General features: G+C 34.7%; 3 long non-coding RNA genes across 4 annotated transcripts; 2 read left to right on the plus strand and 1 right to left on the minus strand.

The window, feature by feature from the left end:
* Positions 1-375: 375 nt before the first annotated feature.
* LOC129757833 (uncharacterized) lies at positions 376-6,681 on the plus strand. Its single transcript, XR_008739822.1, has 3 exons — positions 376-505; positions 6,084-6,184; positions 6,242-6,681. It is a non-coding gene; the product is annotated as an uncharacterized LOC129757833 (long non-coding RNA).
* A 9,859-nt stretch (positions 6,682-16,540) lies between these two features.
* Positions 16,541-17,267, plus strand: LOC129751334 (uncharacterized). The gene is made up of 3 exons (XR_008738675.1): positions 16,541-16,677; positions 16,737-16,909; positions 16,966-17,267. It is a non-coding gene; the product is annotated as an uncharacterized LOC129751334 (long non-coding RNA).
* Positions 17,268-23,936: 6,669 nt separating this feature from the next.
* Positions 23,937-24,587, minus strand: LOC129751181 (uncharacterized). 2 transcript variants are annotated; one of them, XR_008738640.1, is made up of 3 exons: positions 24,404-24,587; positions 24,228-24,341; positions 23,937-24,108 (listed from the first exon to the last, which is right to left on the minus strand). It is a non-coding gene; the product is annotated as an uncharacterized LOC129751181 (long non-coding RNA). The 2 variants fall into 2 exon arrangements; XR_008738639.1 differs by having other exon boundaries at positions 24,228-24,344.
* Positions 24,588-25,243: the final 656 nt, after the last annotated feature.

A 25,243-nucleotide genomic window follows, 5' to 3' on the forward strand; every position in this document is an offset into this window, starting at 1 on the left:
GATAAAACAAATACTAAAATCGTGAATGAAACAATCTTTTCATTTTTAAGAAAAAATCCCTTGCACAATAAACAAAATGAAGCAAATAACATTTTAATTTCATTTATTTCCCAGCAAACGAATTTTTAATAAGAAAATCCTCCACCAAGCGCAAGCATTTCAAATAAAGGGTAATTTTGATCCGAGCGTTTGAAATAAGGGGTAATTTTAATCCACTACAAGCGTTATCAAGCTGAGTACCCCTTAAAGGGTAAAGGGACTTTATCCGTAAAAAGGAGTTCTCCCAGTCTTATTGAATAACGGGTCAAAAGTATTCGTTAAGGGGTAGCCAAAAGTTAGCGTGCAACTAGCTCGGTTTGTTTTGTTTTGCTCGCGTTTCCGAATTTTAAAATTAGTTTTTTAAACAACTGCGAATTAAGTTTCGGAAAATACCACAATCCAATTTTAAGGTGTTAGCAAGTCGTCCAGGCCGGATTTGGAGCCGAAATTTGCAGCGGATGAGCCGGTAAGCTGACTGATTGGAGTAAAAAAACTAACCGCAAGTTATTTTCCAACACCGTAGCCACCACAAGGCCGCTGTGGAAAAGCAGCGCCCCGAGCAGACTTTGATGCCTGAATTGATAGCAAACAGGAACCAAAATGAGCTATCAATGCCAAAATGATAGCATAATGTAGTATCGCATTTTTCATAATGGCAAAATTAGGTTTCACTAAAGCATCAATATTTCGAAAGATGATGCCTAACCAATACCTGAATAAGCCATTGAGTCCAAAATGAAAGCACTATTTGGTCTGGTATTTTCCAAGATAACAAAACGAGGCATCATAGACGTTTCATTATGAGAGCAAAATGAAAACATGATTTGGTATTCAATTTAATGTGATGATACCAGCAGCACTTTTAAGTGTTGATTTCTCAAGCATAGCTGAATTAGGTATCTTTAAGGTATCATGGCACAGGGTACAATTTTGAATGATGTTTGTTTTAAAAATTAATTTTGGCAGAATTTTGCGTATGACATCGATAGCTAAACTAGGTATCAATAATTAATTTTTAATTTTCATAGGAATGGATTTGAATTTCCGCTTATTTGTAATTTTGATCAAATTAACAAAAATCTATGGGATATTTTTTAATTAGCAAAATCTCAGTTTTTTTTAAATTATAAATATTTTTTCACATAATATAATTGCAGCAGTGCGACTTTTGAGCGATTGGTCAAATCTTGCCTTAGTCTTTTTACTACGCGATAACCGTTTTTTGAATTGATTCTGTTCGAAAAATATGTTGTGATTAAGAAAACATTCTGATTTCTTGTATAGCGCTAAATAGTGTTTTTTTTTCAGTGAATAAGGTAGATCATTTACTTTGATTGTATCCTTAAAACCTTGGAGTATTTTACATAAAACTCTTGAAACTTAAAATGATTGTAGTACTTAAAAATAGTACACGCAAAAAAACTTGTATCATTGAAACAAAAAAAACTATTTAAATTTTCGAGCAATCTTAAATCTAAATTTTATTATTTAGATTTAAAAACTTTCTTCAATGTAAAGAAATTTTAAACTAATGTACTGTACTAAAAATCAAAAGACAATGATTCGTGCCATGAATCAATGATTTTTTTTTTAATTTTTATTACATTTTATTTTGAAATGAAGGCCAATAAGAAGGAGAAAAGCTGGAAAGTTTTAAAATTCGAGACAGCCTACGCGACAGGTCAGCTTCCAGGAAAAGACAGGCAAAAAAAAAGAAACCCAAAGCTGAAAAAAATCGCTCAAATGTCAAATTGGTCTGATTAAACCATCGATCTGTGAGAAGGTAACAAATTTTGTTTCTTAAAAATAACCATTAATAAAACTTTTTTAAGTATTAAAGAATATTTTTAATTGAACAGGTTTGCAAACATTTCTTCGAAACAAAAGCATTTCAATCAAAGGAATTTTATTTGTCCTTAATTCGAAGGAATTTTTTTTTGTTTTTGCGGCACTTTCCTTGGAAATAAAAAATCTTTTCGCTACGTTTAGAATCAATTGATTGGACAAATGCTATTATAATTAAATTATATATTGGACAAATATTATATATTGGACCAATACTAATGGAAAAGATTCTCAAATAATTCTAAACCACAAAGCCTAGTTCAGATTTCTAGAATGCTAGCATTAAAATTTTTCAAATTTGCAAAAGTTATCATATGTAAAACCTCCTTGTGTTCATTATTGTTACATAAACTTTATCATTTTTGTTTTCAAACGTACGTAGTGTGATAAACGTAAAAGAACATTTTAGTAATGCTTTTTATCTTGAAAATTTTAGTCGATATTTTTTTTTTCAAATAACACCAAATAACTACTAGGCATATTATTGATGGCACTGAACCAATCTAGGAAAGAAAACAAAACAAAAAAAAAGTAAACAGTGCCGTAATTTGCAACAAGTTCAATTACCGGGACGGAGTTATTCCAAAATCCAGCAGTTTTCGTATCATCAGCTATATTTATGAGTCGTTGTCTAAAGGTAAGTTAGATAAGAGTTAAATTTTTAATGACCCGTAGATCTATCTTTCAGTTTTTGGATCTCGCGGATGACGAAAAAGAAGTGTAGCTACGATGAGCAACCGTTTGAAAAATGTTCCGGCGAAAGCGAATTAGCTTCGAAGCTCTATCCTATTGTGATTCCCACCTTTCCACATCCGGTAGGACGGAAATATCCAATTGGTTCATAATACCTGTGGTCCAACGATGACTGGAGAGTGAGGATAACGGGCGAAAGAAAGGTCACAAAAATTTACAGCTACTGGGCAGTTGTCTAAACACCGGGTAAGTTTGACTTCTTTTTAAATTATACACATATTCCTGCAATCACTCAGCTCGCTTTAAATTTGGGAAAAATATTAAGGTAAACCGGGAGTATGGTAAATGAAAACAGTTTTAAGCATACCACATAGTTGAAACTTTAAAAATCATACAAAGATCAGGTGACTATCATTTCTGAGAAAAAGCAGTCAATGTATTACTAATCACATCATTTATCACGTTAATTGTTTTGGACTGCTGGTGTCTGTTATTGCCTAAAGCGGCGTGGAAAGAGGACAATTTTTTGTCCTGTAGTTTTCTACATTTATCAAAAAATTGTGATGGCATAATATCGCGCCGCTATCAAGCTTACCTATTTTCTGAAATTGTATGGAAATGACATCTTTTATATGTATTGCAAAAAAAAAAACTTTTGAGTTAATATATTCATGTAAATGAGTCTTTTTAATAGTGAAATTAGCACATAAATACACCTGTACTTTCGGTTTACTTGTTCAAACATCGCCTCAAACCTTCTACAGAAAATGGATAAAAAATCACAAAAATAGGTTAGATTAAGGTGTTACTATTTAGGTGTATTTCATTGTACTATGAATACCTCTTTTGCTTATAAACTGTTGCATAAACATAGGCGATTTTACAAACGTTGCAGTGTAATATGAATATCGCCTTGAGTAAAAGGTGCTTAGTAAAAGCGATATTTTCTAATCTTTAAGTGATTATCTGACCAGTGAACATATCAAATTGACCCAATAACATGTTTTCATGACGTCGAATGATTTTTTTTTTAATTATTAGTGAGTACTCAACACTTTTTTATTTAATTTTTTGATTATATGACTCGATAGGATGGTAATCGATTATTGTCTTCAACTTAACCATTTATTGTTTGACAATATTCGAGGAAATCATATGACCTTCCAAGTTGTTATATTCAACCAATCGGTCCAAAGCTCTCAAAAAATATCTAAAATAATGTTTTAAAGGCATGTATCCTAAAGTATGTAAACTTAATATAAGTTGGCTTTGTAAATTAGAAATCATTAATATAACAAATGTAAGGTTTTCGAAAGCCGTTGAATATCACCAATATAAATATTAGTTTGGAGGAATGTAAAGTAGATTATACCCAGGTATCAGAATGGGGGTAGGCTTAATAGCGGCACGTTATCCAAACATACGGGAAAATTGTGCCTACTATATGCCTATTATAACCAACATGAGAAATCGATGTTCTTAGGAGTTCTTAGTACTACAAAGTTTTGATTTTTTACCATAAAAAGTCACCCAAATTTTTTGTCAAAAGTCGACTTTTTTGTACTGTTATAATATTCCCTATTGTAGTTGCATGACTGGATAGATAGATTAGATATTGTAGTTGCATAACTGCAGGCGATAATTTAAGTGAAAAATAATGTCATAGCAAGAAGGGTTTCAGTGCTGCTCTTGCGGAAACATGCTACAAAATTAGTGTTGCGCGATATTTTGTATGTATCTGCTGTTTGACTTTTATGTGTTGATGAAATCAAATTGGAGAATCAACTACTTTCTCAAAAGTAATTTATTTGTTCATACACACCTCTAACTTTAAGAACTTGTCTTTAACTTTAAACTTTTAACTTTTTTAAGCTGCAAAATTTTAAATTCTTACTCCCAGGGAAAAAAAATTCTTACTACCGTCATGAGGAATTTCAGTATTTAAAATCTTTCTTTTGTCTTATATTTAAAGCTTAATTTATTTAATTTTTCGTTTAGGTCTTCGATATTGTACAGAAAAAGCAGATCAGATTTCAGATTCTTGTTCTGAATCAGAAATTATGATATGCAGGATTAGGCTCAGAATTCACACTGTATACAAATTCAGAATACAGAATTGAAAATGTAGATCCGGAATCCAGAGCCCCATTTGTGTTTAAAATTAAGATTTTAATTCATATTTCAACACTATAATGTGGTATTTGAAATTTCGGATTTGGTGTACGGAAATCAAAATATACTCGCAAAACTGTATGGGTATGGTGATACATTTTTATTGTATTATGAAAATCGCCTTAAAGTATGCAACTTACCGTGCTGGATAGTTTTATATTACGATACGATGTGTAGAAACATCGCATTGTATTTATAACATCGCCTCCTCGTATTGCATGTTGCTTAATACAATAATAGGTATATCTAGTGATTTTGATCAGGGATGAGCAATCTTTTTATTAAAAGGTCGTTATTAGTTTTGAATCTTTTTTCCACTTTTGAAATTTCCAGTTTTTCATAAGTGTAAATTGATTTCTACAAATTTTACGAAAAATAATTCAAAGTTCAGGGGGTTACTTTCGATTGATTGAGATTAATGTTTTATTGGAATTTTCAAATCTGTCAAAAACAATTAAATTTAACAAATGGTTTCCAGTCCAAATCACAACTTATGGAACCAATTTCTAGCGATTCTAAAATAATCAAACTTTGATTTCACAACACTTTAAAATACTTTAAAATGTTAAAAAAATTTCTGCAATCAGGTACATCAGTTCAATTAGACATTTTGAATGCCTTCATAAAGATGATTTAAACAAACAAAACAAATAAATACTTTATATCCATTATAATAACATTTTTTAAAATTGATTAATTGGATTGATTGAATTAGAATTTTTGATATTTTAAAATTTTCAACTTAAAATCTTGGTTTTTTGTAAATTTTAAGTAAAATTAAAACCATACATAAGGTCAAAATTTCCGACACAATTTTTATTTATGCTATCATGCCTTGTTAGCAATATTTTGTATCAATTCCCCTAATAAAGAAAGTACAATACCAAAATTTGTGTATCATTTTAGATTAAAAGATAGCTCAGTGATGCCAAATTTTGGTTTCTATGAAAGCTTAATGATGCCACGTCTGGCAGCGATTTAAAAAAGGATTTGATATCACAACGATGCCAAATTTTGGCTGTGAATTATACCTAAAAGTGGTATCATTATGCCCTCAAAACTCGCTTTGAGACGTTGGCTAAATAAGGTATCATTAAGGTTTCAGTGAAACCTACACTTGACATTATTGAGGTATCCATATATGAAAAGTGAGACCCAAATTTTGGCATTGTACCACCTTTATTCGGGCATAATGATACCTCAATTTACTTTCAAGGCATGATAGCAAAATTAGGTATAATTTTGCCATAAAAGTCTGCTCGGGAGTAGTAAGCAACCGAGGAAGGGAAGTTTTCAACTTTTTGTACCAATTGTGCTTGCTTTCCATTTTGCAGTGAGGCGGTGCCCATTTCAGAGGCTACGTGTTGTCGGAAAATGTAATCGTAGAGACAATTTCGCACCAACATCCGGAAATGTCCAATCGCCACGGAAAACCGTAAGTACAGTGAAGGAGCAACATAATCAAAAATTCTAAAAGTGTTCGAATTTCCAGCGGGAAACTGCACCGAGCAGCTGCGGAAATCTGCCACAAGCGGAACATGATAGATGGTTTCCAATATGCCGCCTTGCGAAGTAACTGCCCATGATGCTGGATGATTCAACGCAGCTGTCTGAAATGTGGCAGCTGTCTGAAATTTGCAACAGGCAATCCGGGAAGCAAATTAAATTTTTAATAATTTTTGTCGGCTACCTTATAGTCATATTATGCACCGAATAGACTGCCGTTGGAAGCATAATTGTCACATGTTACAAAAAGGCAAAGCGAGAAAAACGCAATTAAAGTTTCACCAAAACATTTTGCTGTTATCGCACAGTTTCGCAACTTTTGTTGACTTCAATGCCGTAGATCTCTAAAGTATATTCCTTTCATACGAGCCTCGATCTAATTTTTCAAAAATGAACTGTTTTTTCAATGAAAACCCTTGTGTGACATTTATGCCGCGAAATTCTATGAATAGCCGAAAAATGGACGCATATTTGTCACACCACGAACATTTTCTCAGTAGTTGTTTGGTTTGGAATTTCGTGCGCGGCTCTTGTGTTTTATTCGTAAAAGGAAGCTTAAATTGAAAAAACCAGGTCTGAATCGGATTATTCGAAAGCGTACATTATTTGGTGACAAACATGAAGTGTTTAAAGGGTTCGATCACTTAAGGGCACAGGGAGCCATTTGCGGCAGCTGACTCACTGTACATGAAGCAACATTTCTTCAAGAAACTGTCAGCTGCCGTGCTGAAAACGTCGCAACCGCGAGAGAAGCGATACCAGAAGAGGACAATCAATCCGTTTAAAGTGAATACGGTCCGGAACAAGTTCCGGATGAAGTTACTCTGGCGAAATAGTTTGTAAACATTAAAAAACAGACATCTCCGGTATTTTGCAAGGTGCGTCAAAATAAAAACTCAAAGCAAAACCAAAGAAGAAATAGTCTGCTAAAACCACAACAATCACTTATGGCCATCCTGGACAATTTTGTATTACAGTTCCACGGCGAAGGAAGAGTAATGGGCCTTATTCTGCGAGGCGAATGAAGTGACTCGGAGTCACATTAGTCGTAGTCACGTGACTCTAGTCGGGGTATTCCGAGAGGCGACTCACTCACGGTGACTAGTTCATTGCCTCGGTGGCTTGATGTTCATTTTGACGTTCCAGAGGCAATGAACCAGTTTCATCGGGTTCACCATGCGAACTGTCAAAGATGTAAGGAACATTCAAAGCAGGTAGTGTGATATTCAATTTCTTGGATGACGTCACATTCATGAAGAATTTTAAAATAATGCATTCAATTTTTATGTAACCAAACCCAATGTTGGACTTCAATAAGAGTGTGATTTGTATTTTTGTACGTGACAAAATTTCAGATTTAGATATATTGCATACTAAAATGTATTTATTCTTTTTTTTTAATGAGATTCGAAATCAAGTCGAAACGTTTTTTTCTTTATTCGGATTCTCCATTTAGAATCGAAAATTTAAATAGATAGAGAATTTCAAATTCAGATTGAAACTTCAAATCCAAAATTTTATTGTATATTTACGTTTGTCTTATAAATTTTATATATCTTATTTGTATTTGACGATAGAAATGGGGTCATCCTTTTTTTGCAACGATTGCGGTACTATGAATTGGATGGAGATTAAAATTCTTACATGGGAGTTTCAGAAGACTGTTTTCAAATTTAAATTCAGATGATAGAAAAAGGGGTCGTTCATGTTCATTGTTTGATATTTATGCCATCCATTTTTTATGCCTCCTAAAAAGACGTAGATTCGTACTCGTGTGTCCTTTTTGACGGATTAACATATTCTCATTCAGTTTGAAAAACTTGAAAAAAGGCTAGTGTATAAAAAGTGTTTAATATTAAAAGCGATATATTTCATTAAGTGACATTTTATAAACTTTAATAACAATCATAACTATACTTTTAGCTCTGCCTTAATATACCAAACAAATCTTCAAAACAACATCATATATGATGTAAAGAAGCACCACATATGACGGAATATTCAGTGTGAGTGAATTATATCATGTCTGTAAATTTGACAGACGTGTTGAATTTTCCAGACATGTAATATTTTACTCGCACCCAATATTTCGAGACATGTGATGCTCTGTTTCTTTATTTCATGCTCTGATATTACAAATTTCTTCGTTCTTCGTTGATTAAAAAAAATCTTTGAATGACAAACATTTATTCATCAAAAGCGCTATTCTTATCTCCTCACATAACAATTACACACTAACTCATCCGAAAATTGTCTACGACCTGAATATTTGGCCAAAGTGTTGGGCTCAAAAACAGCGGGTCGCACCCGGAAGGTCAAAATACGGTGTTTGAACAACTTCCTCTTCCTGTCTCAGTTAACGATGGTCTTCAAAGTTGTGCAACCACAATGCTCTCGTTTACGGGTGCTTTCGCAAGACAGCAGAACATGGAGTTTCATGTGGGTGATGGATCCCGTTCCAGTTCCCGACGCATCTTTCACAGATCTCAAAGCGAGTTTTCATTTTCATTCTGGCATATATACTCACTCAAATAACTTTTTTTTTCTTTAATTGCTTCTCGCAACATTATTTTGCTGTTACGAAAGATTTCTATAATTATATTACTATAAAAATTAACTCACAAGCTCAGTTTAGAAATTATAACTAACACATGTTTAAGCGCTAGAATCTCGTACCTTAGAAATCAGGTTATCTTATTGTATTGACAGTATTTCGGAATTCATCAGAGATGAATTTTGCCTAATATGCGTACATACTCAGGTGATGCAAATCTGATCGATTGCATGCAAAATTATGTATATTAAATTGAACATTTTAAATACAGTCGTGTTTTGATTTGTTTGCTGATTATTTTTTTTGTGCTTCAAGTTGTGGAAAAAGTTTGTTTCGACATTAAAAAATGTATCTTTTGTCTGTTTTGGTTGCCACAAAATTTATACATAAAAATTAGCATCACCTTCTATTGTATTTTATTTGGATTAGCCACTGAGTTCATTTGTAAATACGAAACAATTCATTCCAGCTGTCAAAAAAACGTTACCAAAAACAACATGGGAAACATCGAGATGGTAATTTTCTTAAATTAAATTGAATTTGTGTTATTCATATTGATTTTATTTCAGAATGCATTGGCTGGTGCCCTGAACACTTATCCGGAAAACTTCCGCCCTACAAGGCCCTGATTGTGACCCAATTCTTTGGTGTTATGGTGACGGTTAGGCCAATTTTCGTGTTCGGCTAAACGAATATGTGCTGGACCCATCGTTTCGCGCATCGTTCGGTGACCCGTTGGTTCTCTCGAACTCAACCAGCCTCAGGTAAAGACAGTGGATAAAAACTACGCTGTGTGCCAAGGCATCGGAAGTCGACCCAGAAAAGTTTGCCGAGTTCCAGAGCAAGACGGCTGGAGGTGCTCAACAGAAGGAACCCAAGGAAAAGAAATCGACCCAGGCCAAGAAGGAACAGGAACCCGCCGAAGAAATGGATGCCGCCAAATTGTTTTTGGCAGAGGAACCCAAATCCAAGGATCCGAAGGAAAGTACTTCTCTTGGACTGGTGTCGACAAAGCCGGTCGCAAGTTCAACCAGGGTAAAATCGTCAAGTAAATTTGCAAATGAACAATTTACTCTTAGAATAAAATAAACTATTTTAAAACAGAAACTGTTACACAATATCACTCAATCTGGATTAGAAAGTTCCGGTTTCCCGTGTGACGGCTTAATAGTCAATCAACAATAGTGGGTATCCGTCTCTCTCATGAACAAATCTTTCTGACCCGCTAAGAAGATCATCGTCAAAACCAGGTTCATGGCAAACTCGTTATTAACAGCAGCGAAACAAAAGCACCACAGCTATGCAAGAAAGAAACAACCTTTTTTGTTATACAATCAAATTCACAAAATTCACACGATGCTATGGATTTCCAAAAATTTGATTTGAGCGGCAAAGATTTTTCAACATTCGTCAGCTCAGGCATATATTTTCAACGAAGCTCGGAAACACTACAGGCTGTTAAATGGAATTCTCAAATGTTTTTTTATCAAAATTATCTAAAAATAATTCTTTTTTAAAACAACATATTTTAAGCATCCATAAAATATTTGCCTCAAAAATTTGATTTAATAAAAAAAAACTCGTTGCTTCTAAAGATTTTAACTAAGAAAATAAAACTCTGTTGTAATTTTTCATCTAAAAACATTTATTTTAAAGTTTCTGTCAATAATATCATTACAATTTTGTCATATTAAGAAATTTTCGTTTTTATTTCTTCCAAGTCACCTGCGGAATAGGTAACGACTTCAAAAGTCACTTGGTACCGACTTGAGTCACGCCATTCGCCTCTGAGAATACGGTGACAGTAAAAAAAAGTTCATTCGAGTCACCTAAAGTTCATTCAAGTCACGGCATTCGCCTGCTAGAATACGGTGAGTCTAAAAATCTTAGTCACTTCACGTCACTCGCCTCGCAGAATAAGCCCCAATATTTGACTAAGGTCGAATTCACAGTGAGCGCGAAGCGAAGTGCGAAGCGGATTTCCAATTCGCGCGAAAAACCGCTTCTCATTGAAACACGTTGAAAAAAACATCGACCGGCCACAGTGCAAGCGAATTTTCGTGCGAAGACCCGGCTGGATCGCGCGAATTCATCCTGTTCATCTGGACATACACTGAAAATATTCTCTCGGATATTTTTAATCGTAAAATGATTTATCAAAAAAATCTTTTTCAAAAGTTTATTTATTTAATTATTATTGCCGTTTCTGTGTTGGTAATGAAAAATGCACGGTTTTTTTAGCGCGGATTTTAGAAAAAAAAACGCGGTTTCAGTCTCTTTCAATTGAAACAAATTCTAACTGGCAATAAACGACCGGTGGCATGAAAGCCCCACAATATGTGCATAGGATGAAGGGGCTGAACGGATAGAAGTTGGAATTTGTTATCCGACGCCATCAATATAATATAATAATCAAAATTTAACAATAAAATGACCTGACAGAACTAATATAAGGACCAATATTTGACAACAAATTTACAAAAATGAAAAAAAAAAACAACAAATTTACAATAAAATCCCAAAAATCTGACAAAAAATAAGGCAAATGGGCTAGAGTATGACAAAGTTCTGAAAAAAATATGACAAAAATTTGTCAAAAATAATGACAATAATTTGACAAAATTACGAAAAATGAGATGAAAATATAACAAAATACTTTCAAATTTATGTAAGAAAAATGACAAAATGATGACAAAATACGACATAAAAATCACAAAATTTAAAAAAAAGACAAATCCGAACATATAATGATGAATATGTTAAAAATATATCGCAAATACGACGAAAAAATGACACAATCTATACAAATCAATGGGCTTGTGATATGTGTAACCCAGTTGGCAAGTTAGTTTCCTCCTAAGCCAATGTCCGTGAGTTCAAATACAAGAGTAATCATCGAATGCAGTTGTACTGGATAAGACCACAGTCAGTATAAAGAGAAGATGCACCCAGAATAATCTGCACGTCGTTGCTACGTGAAAAACTACATAATTTTTATCCAATTGATTTTCACGTAATTTGTACGAATAAAATAAGTAAACGCTCCCCTAATAGGAATTTTGTTCTATGGACATCACGTTCAATTTACGTGAATTTTTAATGCGATCGACGTGTTATGAAGACGAAAGCTACTTGAAATGTGTTTAGTACCGAAATGATATTTCTACTGGATGATGTTTCTACTTCTGGCAATAAAATGAAAACAAATTGAATTCCATCATAAATTAAATTCATTTTCATCAACTGTCACTACACTTAATTCATTATTTTATTAAAACACATTTCCGGAACTTCTTTCCATCGAGTTGGTTTGTTGAATCCTGTAAAAAATGGAAAATATTTAACAATTAAAAATATAATCATTAAAATGATATATAATTTACCTTGTTAGGATCAGCAGATGCAAACTTTGGTGCTTAGGCTTCTTCTCACGACCTTTCTTGTCTGCCCAACGGGTTTCTTGAAGCTTTCTTCGAAGCTGTAAACAACAGAAACCACAGCTTAAATTGAATTAAATTTCGACAGGGACACTTACCACCTTGCTCCCGAGGCTCGGATTTGTATTTTTCGTGTTTGGGACCCGTAGAACATCCTGTGTGGTGTACTGCTTGTCTTCCGACGCTTAATTCCTCTTGAGCTGCCGCATCCAAACAAAATAAAGTTAGCTAACTGACAAAAATTCCCTATTCCAATAGGAATATACTACACCATGCTTGAGAAAATTGCAATAAAAAGGATTCAAGCCCATTCACCTATAGACTTATTACGTGAAATTCATGTGACAGTTGTATGGAAGTACAGTAGTTACTACAAAGCATACATAGAATCGATGTGATGCTACAAAAGCTTAGTTTACGTGAAAAATCCCGTATAATAAATTTCTAAATTATTTTGGGTGTGGTAAAACGACTATACACTCAGAAATGAAAAAAATATAAATTAATTATTTTTCATGTATTTTCAAGCTTCACCGTGCCCACTCCCAGAATTATTTCTCGGCGTGTAATTACTGAAATATTTCTCATCGAGAAATATCTCGGTTATTAAAATTTATGCATTGAGAAATATCTACGACAGTGGCATCTGGTGGTGGTAAACGGAACGAAATTTAAAACGGAGGTTTTACTAAACGAATTCTACGAATGATATTGAAAGTTTTCAAGAGTAAACAATTCACGATTTTATTATTAAAAATTTTATTTTCAAATAATGTATAATTCATTATTAAGTGAGACACCATGTTGCTGTTGCTTTACAACCTGAAAATAAAAAACATTCTTTAAAGCCTTTTTTAAAAATTTTCGAACGAATTAAGTAAACCCACCTTCACCACCCACGAGCAGCTTCGGTGTTGGTTCAATTGATCAGCATCACCTCCATGAATCCTTCAGGAGAGGCTGAATCCATTCCGGACAATCGACACCCCCACAAATATTCCACATTTCTGATGCCAGTCAGCCGAACTGATTTTTCGACCCGGTCATGGTGCTGCTGCAGCTCCCAACGTTGCTGTTTTGTGCCATGTTTTCACTTTTGTAAGCTTTACAGGTTCCGAAACCTGGACTTCAACGCAGCATAACCTTCGAATTTGCTTCATGAATGGCACCTCCGGATACAAACAGAGTTCAAATATCATGAACATCTTTTCGAATATCACCTGTAGATAATAAAACGGCTTAATAATTTTCTGTTTAGAAAACAGCAAAAGGCAGGAATACTTACACTGAAAACCAAAAATACCCAAACTTGAGAACTGCCACCCGCCAAACCTAAGTTCAAGATTGACAACTTAAGTTTGTGAAAAAATCACAGCTTGCCAATACGCCAAACTTGTCCTTCAAGCGGAGAACTGTTTTTTTGGGGGGTTTTTGTTGTAAGCGCATCTTATTCTGTTACCTCCATCGTGGCAGATTTAGGTTTGGGGGGTAAGTTCAAAGCGAAGAACTGTTTTTTTTGGGGGATAACTTTTATTCCCGCTTCATTCGCAGAAAGTTTCGCATATACGATGATGTAGCTGCCTCTCGCAACAACTCTTCGGTGGTCGAGCGGTTAGCATCCTGAGATGGTAATCGCAGAGCCATTGCAGGTATGGGTGTGATTCCCGTACCTGCATTAATTTTTTTTTTATTTTGATTTCCATTTTATTGCGGTATCAGATTTTGGGGGATGAGTTCTCTTTTAAAAGCTTAACTTTGGGTTATGCCACCAATAGCCAAACCTGTAGGGAGGGAGTTTCATTCGGGTTGGCGGGGAAAGTTCTCAAGTTTGGGTATTTTTGAGGTTCAGTGTACATCCGCAAACGATTTTTGCACGATTTGGTTAAAAAAAACTACAACCAAAACGCCTGCCATGCATGGCAAGAAGAAGAATAAGAAATGACAGTTCGAAATATTTCGGTTCTAATTTTTATGCACTGGGACATTTCTCACTGAGAAATGTTTCAAGTGCATTAAAAATTAATAACCCCCCAACAAACATTTTTGCTGATTAAAAACGCCAATTCTCTGATTGTATGCTGTTTTGAAGTGCTGATTGCTGTTTCAGCTTTCTGGCTGAAGAAAGAAATATTTCAGCGCTGTTTCAGCGTATAAGGAAGTTTTATTTCAGCCAATAGAAAGTAGGGGAAAATTGGCTGAAGAATAACTCGTTCAGCCTTTGTCCAACCATTTTTGACACCTTCAAATTTGACAGCCGTCAGCTGTATAAGGGTAGCTTCGAAAGCGTCTTTCAGCAATATCAAACTTTTTGTTATTCATGTCATGACGAATCAAAATAATTATCTTTTGAATCGTCTAATGATTCGGAATTTCTCATTTGGCATGATAAAATGGCCTTGCCGGGAAATTTACATTATATTCTCATAGCAATTTCAATTTCTTCATTTGAAATTGACCTTGGTTGAGAAATATTTTGGTCGCTTAAGAGCGACAGTTTTCTGTTCCTTCGCAGAATGCATGGTTGGTTCTGCCTTCTGCGGCATGAGACTAACAAGTCGTAGGTTCAAAGTTCGAGACGAGTTTAAATGAAGAAAAAATAACACGTGAGGGGAAAAGTAGCTGGCAAACATCGGACATACATCGGTCAACATTCTTTTTGTTTTTTTTTGTTGCTCCGTCAATTGACGTTTCATGTGGTTTCATGTCATCTTGGCTGATTAATTTCTCCAGATCTCGATGTTTAAGGGCTGAACAGCAGCTTCTCTCTAAATTTGGGTTGCCTTCTTTCAGCAAGATAGCTGATTTAAAATTAGAACTAAACAATGTTTCAGCGGTTGTTCAGCAAAAAATGTTTGTTGGGCCGATACATATTTTTTATACACTGCGGCAATTACCCGCATATAAATAACGTGATGATTAAATAGAAATTATTTTTATATTTTATTCATTTCTGAGTGTAATCAAACGAAAAAAGACAAAACTATAAAAAACTTACAATCAAATGAACAAAAAATCTGACAGAACTATGACAAAAATTAAAATAAAATGAGAAAAATCTTACAGAACATACTATAACAACCTTTGTCAACTGTTCGTCATAATTTTGTTTTTTTATCGTAGTTTTGTTACATTTTTATCATATTTTTTTTCATAGCTTTGTTACATATATTTTTATTACATTTGTAAAATTTTTGTCATAGTATCGCCATATTTATGTTATTTTATTGTAAAATTTTGTCATATTTGTAAATTTTGATTAGTTATTATATAGGTCATATTATTATTTCAATTTTCATATTTTCATATTTTCCATAATGATGTCAAATATTTGTTAAAGTTTTTATTTCGAGTTTTGGAATAATTGTTAATTCTTTGTTATTATTCAGTAAATTTCATTAATTTTTGTCAGATTTTGTCAAATTTATCAAAAATTTGTTATATTTTTATCATATTATTGTAATATTTTTGTCACCTTTGCCATATTTGTATCAAAGTTTTGTAAGCGTTTCGTAATTTGTTGTTGTTAGTATATTGTTAATTTTTTTTTCGTTATTTTGTTATATTTTTGTCATAGTTTTGGTAGTTTTTTTTTTTCTTGAGATTTTCAGTCATTTAAAATATTTTAAAGTTGAGCGGAATCCGCCGTATTGGATTTTAAGATGGCGGTTCATAGCGTCAGACTGCAAAATTTGACATTTACTAATTGATTCCTTTCACCTAATACCCATGGGTGTTTAATGCGATTTTCAGTCATTTAAAGGATTTTGATGTTAGGATGAAGCCGCCATCTTGGATTTGGGCGTCAAAAATTTATTCTCGACGTCCTCATAAAGTCCAGACACCAAGTATTCAGGTCCTAAGATTCCTTTTCATAATTCCTGCGGTCCTAGAACGCGCAAGGTTTTTTCCGCGGTTTTCCGGAATTAACGTGGTTTTTCGGAACTAACGCGGATTAGTTTTTTTGTGCGGTACGTATCCCTCGCTCACGGTTTTGATTGTGCAAATTAATTTGCAAAGATTTTTTCACATGTGATTATTTTTTGCAAAACACCGAAGGTTTTTCTCAGTGTTGAACCGCTTCGCAATTCGCGTTCACTGTGCCCGCTTAATGCGGATCATCCTTGAGAGGGAAATTTCGCGCGTAGGGTTGCGTTTGAGCGAAAAATTTTGCACATAGGGCTGCATTTTATATCAAAAATTGAGGTCTCAATGCGTTACGTGCATCTGTCAAGTCAGCTGATTGCACCGATTGCACTCATACATGAGCACAAAATATTAAAAAATAAATCCTTCGCCTGTACAACAGACGGTTGAAAATTGTAATGATTTTCTTTTTATGAGTGTTAGTGATCAAAGCAGGCCTGGAAAAATCTCTGACTTTCCAACGGCCATTTTATCACAAATTTCTTCAACAGCAGCATCGTGATAGAGGTAATTTTTCTAGATATTTCTAATCAATATTTAACATTAAACTTATTTTTATATTTCAGCTACCGGAGAAAGCAATTCAGCCCAAGTTTAACCTGGAGCCGGTCTGGCGGAAAGCGGTGGTGATGGAGGGCTTGCTGAAGACATTCAAGTCGCCTTCCCTTCAGTTTGAAAATTTCAGTCGACACAGCAACACCGCTTTTATAGCCCGGCAGCTATCAAATCAATTCGATAGGTATTATATTGAAATTTTTCTCATTCCTTAGTTTAACAATGTGTTTATTTTCTCAGATAACTTGGCCCTAAGAAGGCCATGCTTCCCGGACCGCATGTAACATCCGAATGCTGCCGCATTTGTTCACACAACACGATGATCTCAAGCACCGGGGCCTGTAGATTCTCATCTCAAAGAAGTTGGCCGTCAAGTTTGACCACGACCAGTACCTGGAGGAGGAAGGTTGACTGGTTCCGGACGGATGTGGTGAGCTCTCCGCTATGACCATGGCCGGCTGGTGTAGTGAAACCTCCGCCCAATATTAACAAAAGGAAAAAATGTGTCTTCTTGTAAAATGTGTTATTTAGGTTTATTCAAAAGCGATAAATAAATTAAAAATTAAAGAAAGTGAAAATTAACTGATTGAAGAAAAAATCCTTAAATGCCACGTTTTGAGGTGACACGCAAACATATGCACTGCCTTTTTTATTCACACACACATGCACACAAATCTAGGACACGAATACAATCAAACCATGACAAACGTCAACGAGAGCTGTCATTCTGAACCGGGAGAATCGTTTCAAGTAGAATCGGTTGGGCCATTTAATGCTTGAATTCAATGGAAGGAATGCTTGAAGAATGCTTGAAATCCAAGCATTCTTTCAAGCATTCCAAGCATTTATTTTGCTAAGCGGGTGGCCGCCCGCTTAACAAAATAAATGCTTGGAATGCTTGAAAGAATGCTTGGATTCCAAGCATTCTTCAAGCATTCCGCCTATTGAATTCAAGCATGAAATGGCCCAACCGATTCTACTTGAAATGGTTTTCCCGGTTCAGAGTGACAGCCCTCGTTGACAGCTGTCAGGGTTTGATAGTATTTGTATGTTCGGTTCGTGTTTATGTGTGAGTGCGTTAAAAATTTAATGCATATGTGTGCGTGCTTGCTGGAGTAGGTATGGCTAGGGTGTTTCGAATATTGAAATATTTAAATTTAGATTAAATTAATTTTTATTAAAATCTAGAGTTTGTTTTGATTAGGTCGTATGAGCCACCTGACGTGTTTTGAGAAAATCGCTATTGAAGTTTCGAATTACGTTTTAAATTCTCACTTTGTGAGTGTTGCCCGAATCCGTCTGAGAATTTGGAATCCAACATATAAAAGGGCTTAGAACATTCCTATGTACTTAAATTGACTGTAAGTTAAGTCCTCACCTGTGAAAACGTACTTACGACCTAAAGCATTTCTGAATTGGCGCATACGGCGTTTTACCAAACGATGAGCACCGATAAGTTTAATTGCAAAAAAACTTGTTCTTCTTACCTGATAATCTGCTAAATTATTCGTAGGTACTTAACGAAACGTATACACATCCCAATCTGATCGAACAGTACGCGGAAGTAATTCCAGAGCAACCGGAATTGTTGCTAAATGGGACTGTCACCTTGGTCACCTAGGGAAATCGCAGGGTTTTGTTTCTGGTCCGCACCCGTGACTGTTCAAAGTAGTCGGAATGGTATCCGTTATTTTAAGATATTCCGGCTGACTGTAATGAAAAGAAAAACTTTTTTCAAGCACGGTCAAAAGTAAAGCTTATTGTACTCACCATACACGCAGAAAAATTTATTTTAGAAACAATAAGATTTCGAACGAAAATAATAAAATTTTTGGTTGGGAAAAAGCACAAATATATTTTTGGCCACATTGAATAAAAGTATCGATTCGATTTGAACTTATCGTTTGATTGAAAACGAAATACCCCCTTTTTGAAAATGATCCATCATACTTGTCAAAATAATAAAATAATTTTGGGTAAAACACACAAAAACTTTTTAGCTTAAAATTAAAAACTAAGTGGGGTTAAAAATTAATCATATTTTTTTTATTTGAATTCATTTTTGATTAAATTCAAAAGAAAGCAAAATGGTTATTGATTTTCGGATTAATTGAATTCGGTTACAATTAATTGTTTATGCCTCATTTATTTGCTACAAAATCATTGGGAAAGTCTTCGTCTCCCTTTTTGCACATCATGGTCAATCTATATTCCCGCTAATAGCTTGCCTTACCCGTAGTAGTTTGTAGCTACTGATGAAAATAATGGAAAGCCTTACTTCGCTCAATGCAGGGTCCCATTTCCTTCCTGAACCAGCTTCGAATATTGGTTTGACTTCGATCGGTCCCTAAACATAAAAAAATAAAAAAAGCACCTCACCCATACTTGAATTTATGATACAAACCTGTTGTCGTGAATTTAATTTTGAATTCTAGTTGAATTGATTCAACAAACTGAAACGCGACCGTGCGAGTTAAAAGTAGTTCACAGAATGCCGTTAATATTTTCATATTTCCCACTCTTTTTCTACCAGAGCGGAGAGCGTTTTTCTCTTTTGTTCAAACGCTTATTTTCATTTGAGCAATTATGGGTAATATCATGAATCGACATAGGTTTGTTCATTGAAATACATTTTGTGATTTTCTTTATCTTTATTTAGTCCATTATTCCCTACATTACCCTTCGCCTCTATACCCAACTTGAAATATATTTCTTGTCAATTAACTAAGATCGCAAATGTTTCCATTCGTAGCGTTATTTTCGGTTTGCCTAAAGCAAATTGCGATTTTCTAATACCTAATTTTAAATCCCAAGTCTCATGCAAAATCGCACATTTCTCCTGGAATTTAAATAGTATTCGTCGAATTGGCAAAAAGATATCGGGCGATGTTTATCAGTCATCTATCAGTTATTTATGCTATCAGTTATTTAGGCTAACAAGTAATCAGCGTGTGGAAAACACACATTTAACACTTATTAGATCGATCATACTTCCGTTGCAGTGTGCAGTTTAATTCAGTACATAGTTCGCGATGCAGTTAAGTGCACAATTTGCAGAAACAAATCAGTATCGACTTTAGTCAATGAACCGGAAATCGCCATCCACAGAGAAATTTATCTTCATTCGAATCAGACAGTAACTAATGAATTTACCCTAATATTTTATCCCTAGTTTGGCAGAAATCTCGTTAAGTTAGGTTTTGCAAAGATCACGTAACTGCTTTATAGCATTACTAAATTTCCGTGTACCTCCCGAACCATACACCCAAAATAATATGCACGTAGCTGCTACGTGAAAAACTACATAATTTTTATCCAATTGATATTCACGTAACTTGTACGAATAAAATAAATAAACGCTCCCCTAATAGGAATTTTCGCTCTATGAACATCACGTACAACTTACGTGAATTCCTAGTACGTTCAACATGTTATGAGGATGGAAGCTATGAATAATTTGTTTAGCTATTAAATGATATTTGGATCTCTTCTACTAATTTTTAAGTCTTTATTCTGGGCAGTAAAATGAAAATAAAATGAATTTATCGTAAATAAAATTTATTTTTATTATCTTTCGCCACACACTATACTTAATTCGTAATCTAAACAAAATGCGGGACCTTTGGCCGGCGAGTTGCTTTGTGGGATCCTGTAGAAAATAGAAAAAAAATCAATAATACAAATAGAATTAATGATATTGATAAATAATTTACCTTGCGTAATTTCGTTGCGTTTAACCCGGACATCCTACGGTGGGACTCGAACCAAAGAACGAATGACCACCACCAGTTCCAACGAAAGGGCACTTGCAGCCACAGCGATTACTGAAAGATGTTAAATCAAAAATTAAATAGTTATAATGTAGCATCTTTTGCACTTACCAGAAGACATATGCAAGATTCAAGACGATTGAAAACAAATTCCTTTGTCAACTGACAAAAAACATTTTTGACGACGGCTAACAAAATCAACTGGCTGACAAATGCTTTTTCTAATAAGAATTTTCAACCATACGCTTGAGAAAAATGAAAAAATTGAATTCACTAAGACTTTACGTGAATTTCATGTGTCGTCTATGAGGAAGGAATGAAGGTATTACAAAATCACGTAGAATCGATCAGATGCAACAAAATCTTCGTTTACGTGAAAAATACCGTAGAATAAATTTCTAAATTATTTTGGGTGTACATCACTATCGAACAGCTGAGTAATTTAATTTTTTAATAGATACTCCGGATATAGCAATAGTTACATCATTTTAAGATCCTCATTTCCGGCGCCCCTTGAAAGCCATGTCATATAACAGGTTGTCCAACGAACGAAACCGATTATCGACGCAATTCAGTTCCTCAGATTATATATAATATACGCGGATTAACAGATTGGGTATAGCACAGAGAACAGACGTACAAGCTAGCCCACGAAACTTGTGTAAAAATCCCAACACCCTTTTTGATTTTTTGTGAGTTTATATATGATTACGCCTTTTCGAAAACTGGGCACTTTAAAGTTGATTTGTGACTTTTGAACGGCGCAATAGATGGCACTGTTTGTAGTCGATTTCTAACGTATTTTTTGGTGATAACATTTGAAATTTTACACACTTTTTTGACGATTTTTTGTTTGAGCTTGTACATCTGTTCTCTGTGGGTATAGTCACTCAAATATATTTTAATTTTCTGATAATTCCACATCTTATGAAATTTAAAAGTTTACTGTCGTTCCTAAATTTTCCGGATTATCAGTATAAAAGACAAACAACTGCGTCTATATCTTGCGTAAGATCTTAAAACCGATTCTTGTTTTCTGTATAAGTGATACCAGAATTAGCAATACATTAAAAACTTTGCATCACTTAGATTACTCTGAAAATCACAAATCTTACACTTGGCCACCGGGTTTAGATTTCGAGAACACGATAGATACAAGAGATTGGAACCGATTCTTGGTACAACTTTATTTCTCCAGATAGTACATTTCCAATTCTCTACTTTACTTCAAATGAATTGTAACTCATTTCTGTTAATCCAAATACTTCGGAACCGATTCTTGGCACTCGAAATAATTAAAATTAGATAGCTCCCTTTCGTTACTTCATACATGAATAAAACTTGGTTTTATTCTTTAACATGTATACTAATTTGAAAGAAAACCGACAACCCTGCATTGGTCGATATTGAATCGTCTTTCAGCTAGTAAGTCTCGATGAGTAGTTAAACAACGATTCTACTCATAAGGGAAAACTTCAGAACGGTCGAATGAATTTTCCTGATTATTTCCCTCGGGTAATAGGACATATTACTGTTCAGCCTTTTTTCGTTCCTTAAGTTCTCCAGAGCCAAGCTGCTCAATTTGCATGAATCCAGCTTATTCAGATGTCCGAAAAATCTTTTCTTAGCGTCACTTAGGTTCTCCGGATCATCCGGAACCAAGTCGCTACATGAATTGATCAACTTTCATTTTTCCTATTTTTGGCGTCACTGTATAGTTCTCCGGATTATCCGGAACTCAGTCGCACAATAAATTTACTTATTAAGGTTCTCCGAATATTTCGGAACCCATTCTTGGCGTCACTTAAGTTCTCCGGATCATTCGGAACCAAGTCGCACGAAAAATTGCGTCACTCTAGTTCTCCGAATTACCCGGAACCAAGTCGCACAAAGAATTCAATTTGTGTCTGCTGAAAATAAAGATCATTAATAACACCTCGATATTTTTTTTCTATCACTTCACTTGAACAATGGTGGTTCTCCGGTTGTTCGCTGGAATGTGGTCTGTATGATGCAAATATTTGTCCAAGGCAAGGTGTACGGTTTTGTTTTGTAGTTGTCTCGATTTATGTCGATGGAAAGCATAGATAATAAGCAGAAAATACTCACTGAAGGTAGAGAATCAGAAATATAACAGCAAAACTTCAAGCGAAATTTTTTAGATATATTTCGATTTTAAATGTCGACATTTGGAATGAAATAGTGCGAATAATTTAAGCTAAAGCAACACAATAGCTTGACATTTTTGGACCGATTCAGAAAAGCCTGTGGAGTTATTTATAAGTCCTAAATAGCGTTCAGGCGAAAGACATGGGCCCAATATGCCAGTGCTGAGATAATTTAATACAATTAGTCAACTTTGTGGAAGAACTTTGAAGAAAAAATCAGCATCAATTGGATATTCCCGCTGTCGTGAATTTAATTTTGAGTTCTAGTTGAATTGATTCAACAAACTGAAACGCGACCGTGCGAGTTAAAAGAAGTTCACAGAATGCCGTTAATATTTTCATATTTCCCACTCTTTTTCTACCAGAGCGGAGAGCGTTTTTCTCTTTTGTTCAAACGCTTATTTTCATTTGAGCAATTATGGGTAATATCATGAATCGACATAGGTTTGTTCATTGAAATACATTTTGTGATTTTCTTTATCTTTATTTAGTCCATTATTCCCTACACCTGTGAGTTGTGGAACAAATCCGGAGGGGTCCAGCCGCACCGACGAATAAGTCGTTCGGATGAGAAAATTTGTTCATTTTTCCCGCTAATTTTCATTTTTTTCTTTTGTTTTTAATTTTTCGGCCAACTACACGTTTATTGAAATGAACCGATTTTATATTTCGAATTAAATCAAATTTTATATGTAAGTAATAAAAAATGAGTGTGTAAAAATTACAAAATTTTATTATTATTTCCGATCGATTTTTTAGTGAAACGTATCGAAAAATTTGCATCGATATTGTAAAATAAAATAACAAAACGTTTTGTTGAAACCAACCCCCTTTCTTTTTCTGCGTGTACAACTAATTCAAGCCAGCAATTCTGTAAGGCATGGCTCAAATCACTCTCGCAGACAGTTCTTCTCAATAATTGCATTTTTTTACGTAAACTTTCGTAACAATTCACAGCACTATTCACGGCGAAAGCAAAACGACGCAAAAACCAACTTGCCGAATTGATATTTTGGGTCCTTTTGCATACACGGCAAAACAGGGTGCCGCAAATAGTCGCAAAAACCAAAATGCACTCAGAAAAGTGAAAGTTATTATACGTCCAAAATTCAAATGAATTTATTAAACTTATCAATTAATCAATTAAAACCAAGTTTTTACCGAACTTAGAATACATGTTTATCAAACGTTTGCAGCCAATAACTCAATTTTGTTTACATTGGTTCATACGACCTAATCAAAACAAACTCTAGAAATAAACTTTTTATTCATATTAATACATTTCACACTTTGCACAATTCTTATTACTTAATGGCAGCAATTGCAAGGACAGCGTCCTCGACATTCGAACTTGTAAAACATCGGAATGCAATTCTCATCCTCGCAATTCGCAATTCGAGCAGCCTTGACTGTGATTAGATGATCTGGAATCTGGTAATCAAAATCTGGAAATAAGTGAAAAAAATCCTCATTTCAAAACTTTCAGCAAAAGAAACTCCAGCTGAACTCGGTAGGTATTGTAGGAAATAAAATGAGATGAAATGTCTGTTGATGAAATTCTTACCATAGTTGATGATCCGATGCTCAAAACTCTAAGAAAATTGCCAGTTGCCTTTTCCTTTAGTCGCTCATGGATGCCGATTGCACCAGATCTTACTGGCGAAAGTTTTATATTCTTCTGCTGGAATGAAGAAAACGTTAATTACTTATGAACCAATAGGCAATAAATCAAAAACTTACCATTTCACGAAGCTGCAGCTAACAAAGGTGGAAACATAATGGCCGTTGAAAAAAACAGATTTTATCCAGGCCTACTTGGAGCACTAATACTTACAAGCAAAAAGTCGTTAAAACAACCAATGTAATTTTTTTCGTAAATATACACAAGATTGCAATTGTATATGTGCAATCGGTGCAATCAGCTGACTAGACTGATGCACGTTTAAGGTTAAAGCTCTAAATTTATGGCATTGAACGCAGCCCTACGCGCGGAATCGTTCGCTCAAGGTTTTAAAAGGGCCTGGGGGCGGCCTTCAAAAACGAACTTGCGAAATTCATCCGGTAAATGAATATTTCGCTTCGCAGTTCGCTTCGCGCTCACTGTGTTCGTACCCTAATGTTGTGAAGTGGGTTTCGTTTGCATGCACTTTTCCAAGCGCCAGCAACGAACCCGAAGCAGTTTGCAGAGTTCTTCTTGCACATACTGGGATGTCGCGAAAACAGTGACCCTTCCCCCTCTTTATATTTCCATGATCCCCTCCCGACTATCAAGGACACGTATGCCAAGTTTGGTGAAAATCTATTTAGACGTTCCGAAGTAATAATACATTCATTTATTGAGTGTGACAAATATGCGTCCAATCGTCTCAATGTGACAGTTATGCGTCCATTTGTCCCAGTGTGACAAATTGACTTTGAATTTTTCTCGAAATTTCTAGAATAAACTTTATGTTTCGACAAAGAATTTCGATAATACGTATCAAATTATCACGATTGGCATCAAAAAGTCAAAAACGTCGAAATGTCACATGTGACAATTATGCGTCCAACGGCAGTAGAGTGATGTAAAATCTACAAATA

Source organism: Uranotaenia lowii, chromosome 3 (assembly GCF_029784155.1).
Source record: "Uranotaenia lowii strain MFRU-FL chromosome 3, ASM2978415v1, whole genome shotgun sequence".
Classification (NCBI taxonomy): Eukaryota; Metazoa; Arthropoda; class Insecta; order Diptera; family Culicidae; genus Uranotaenia; species Uranotaenia lowii.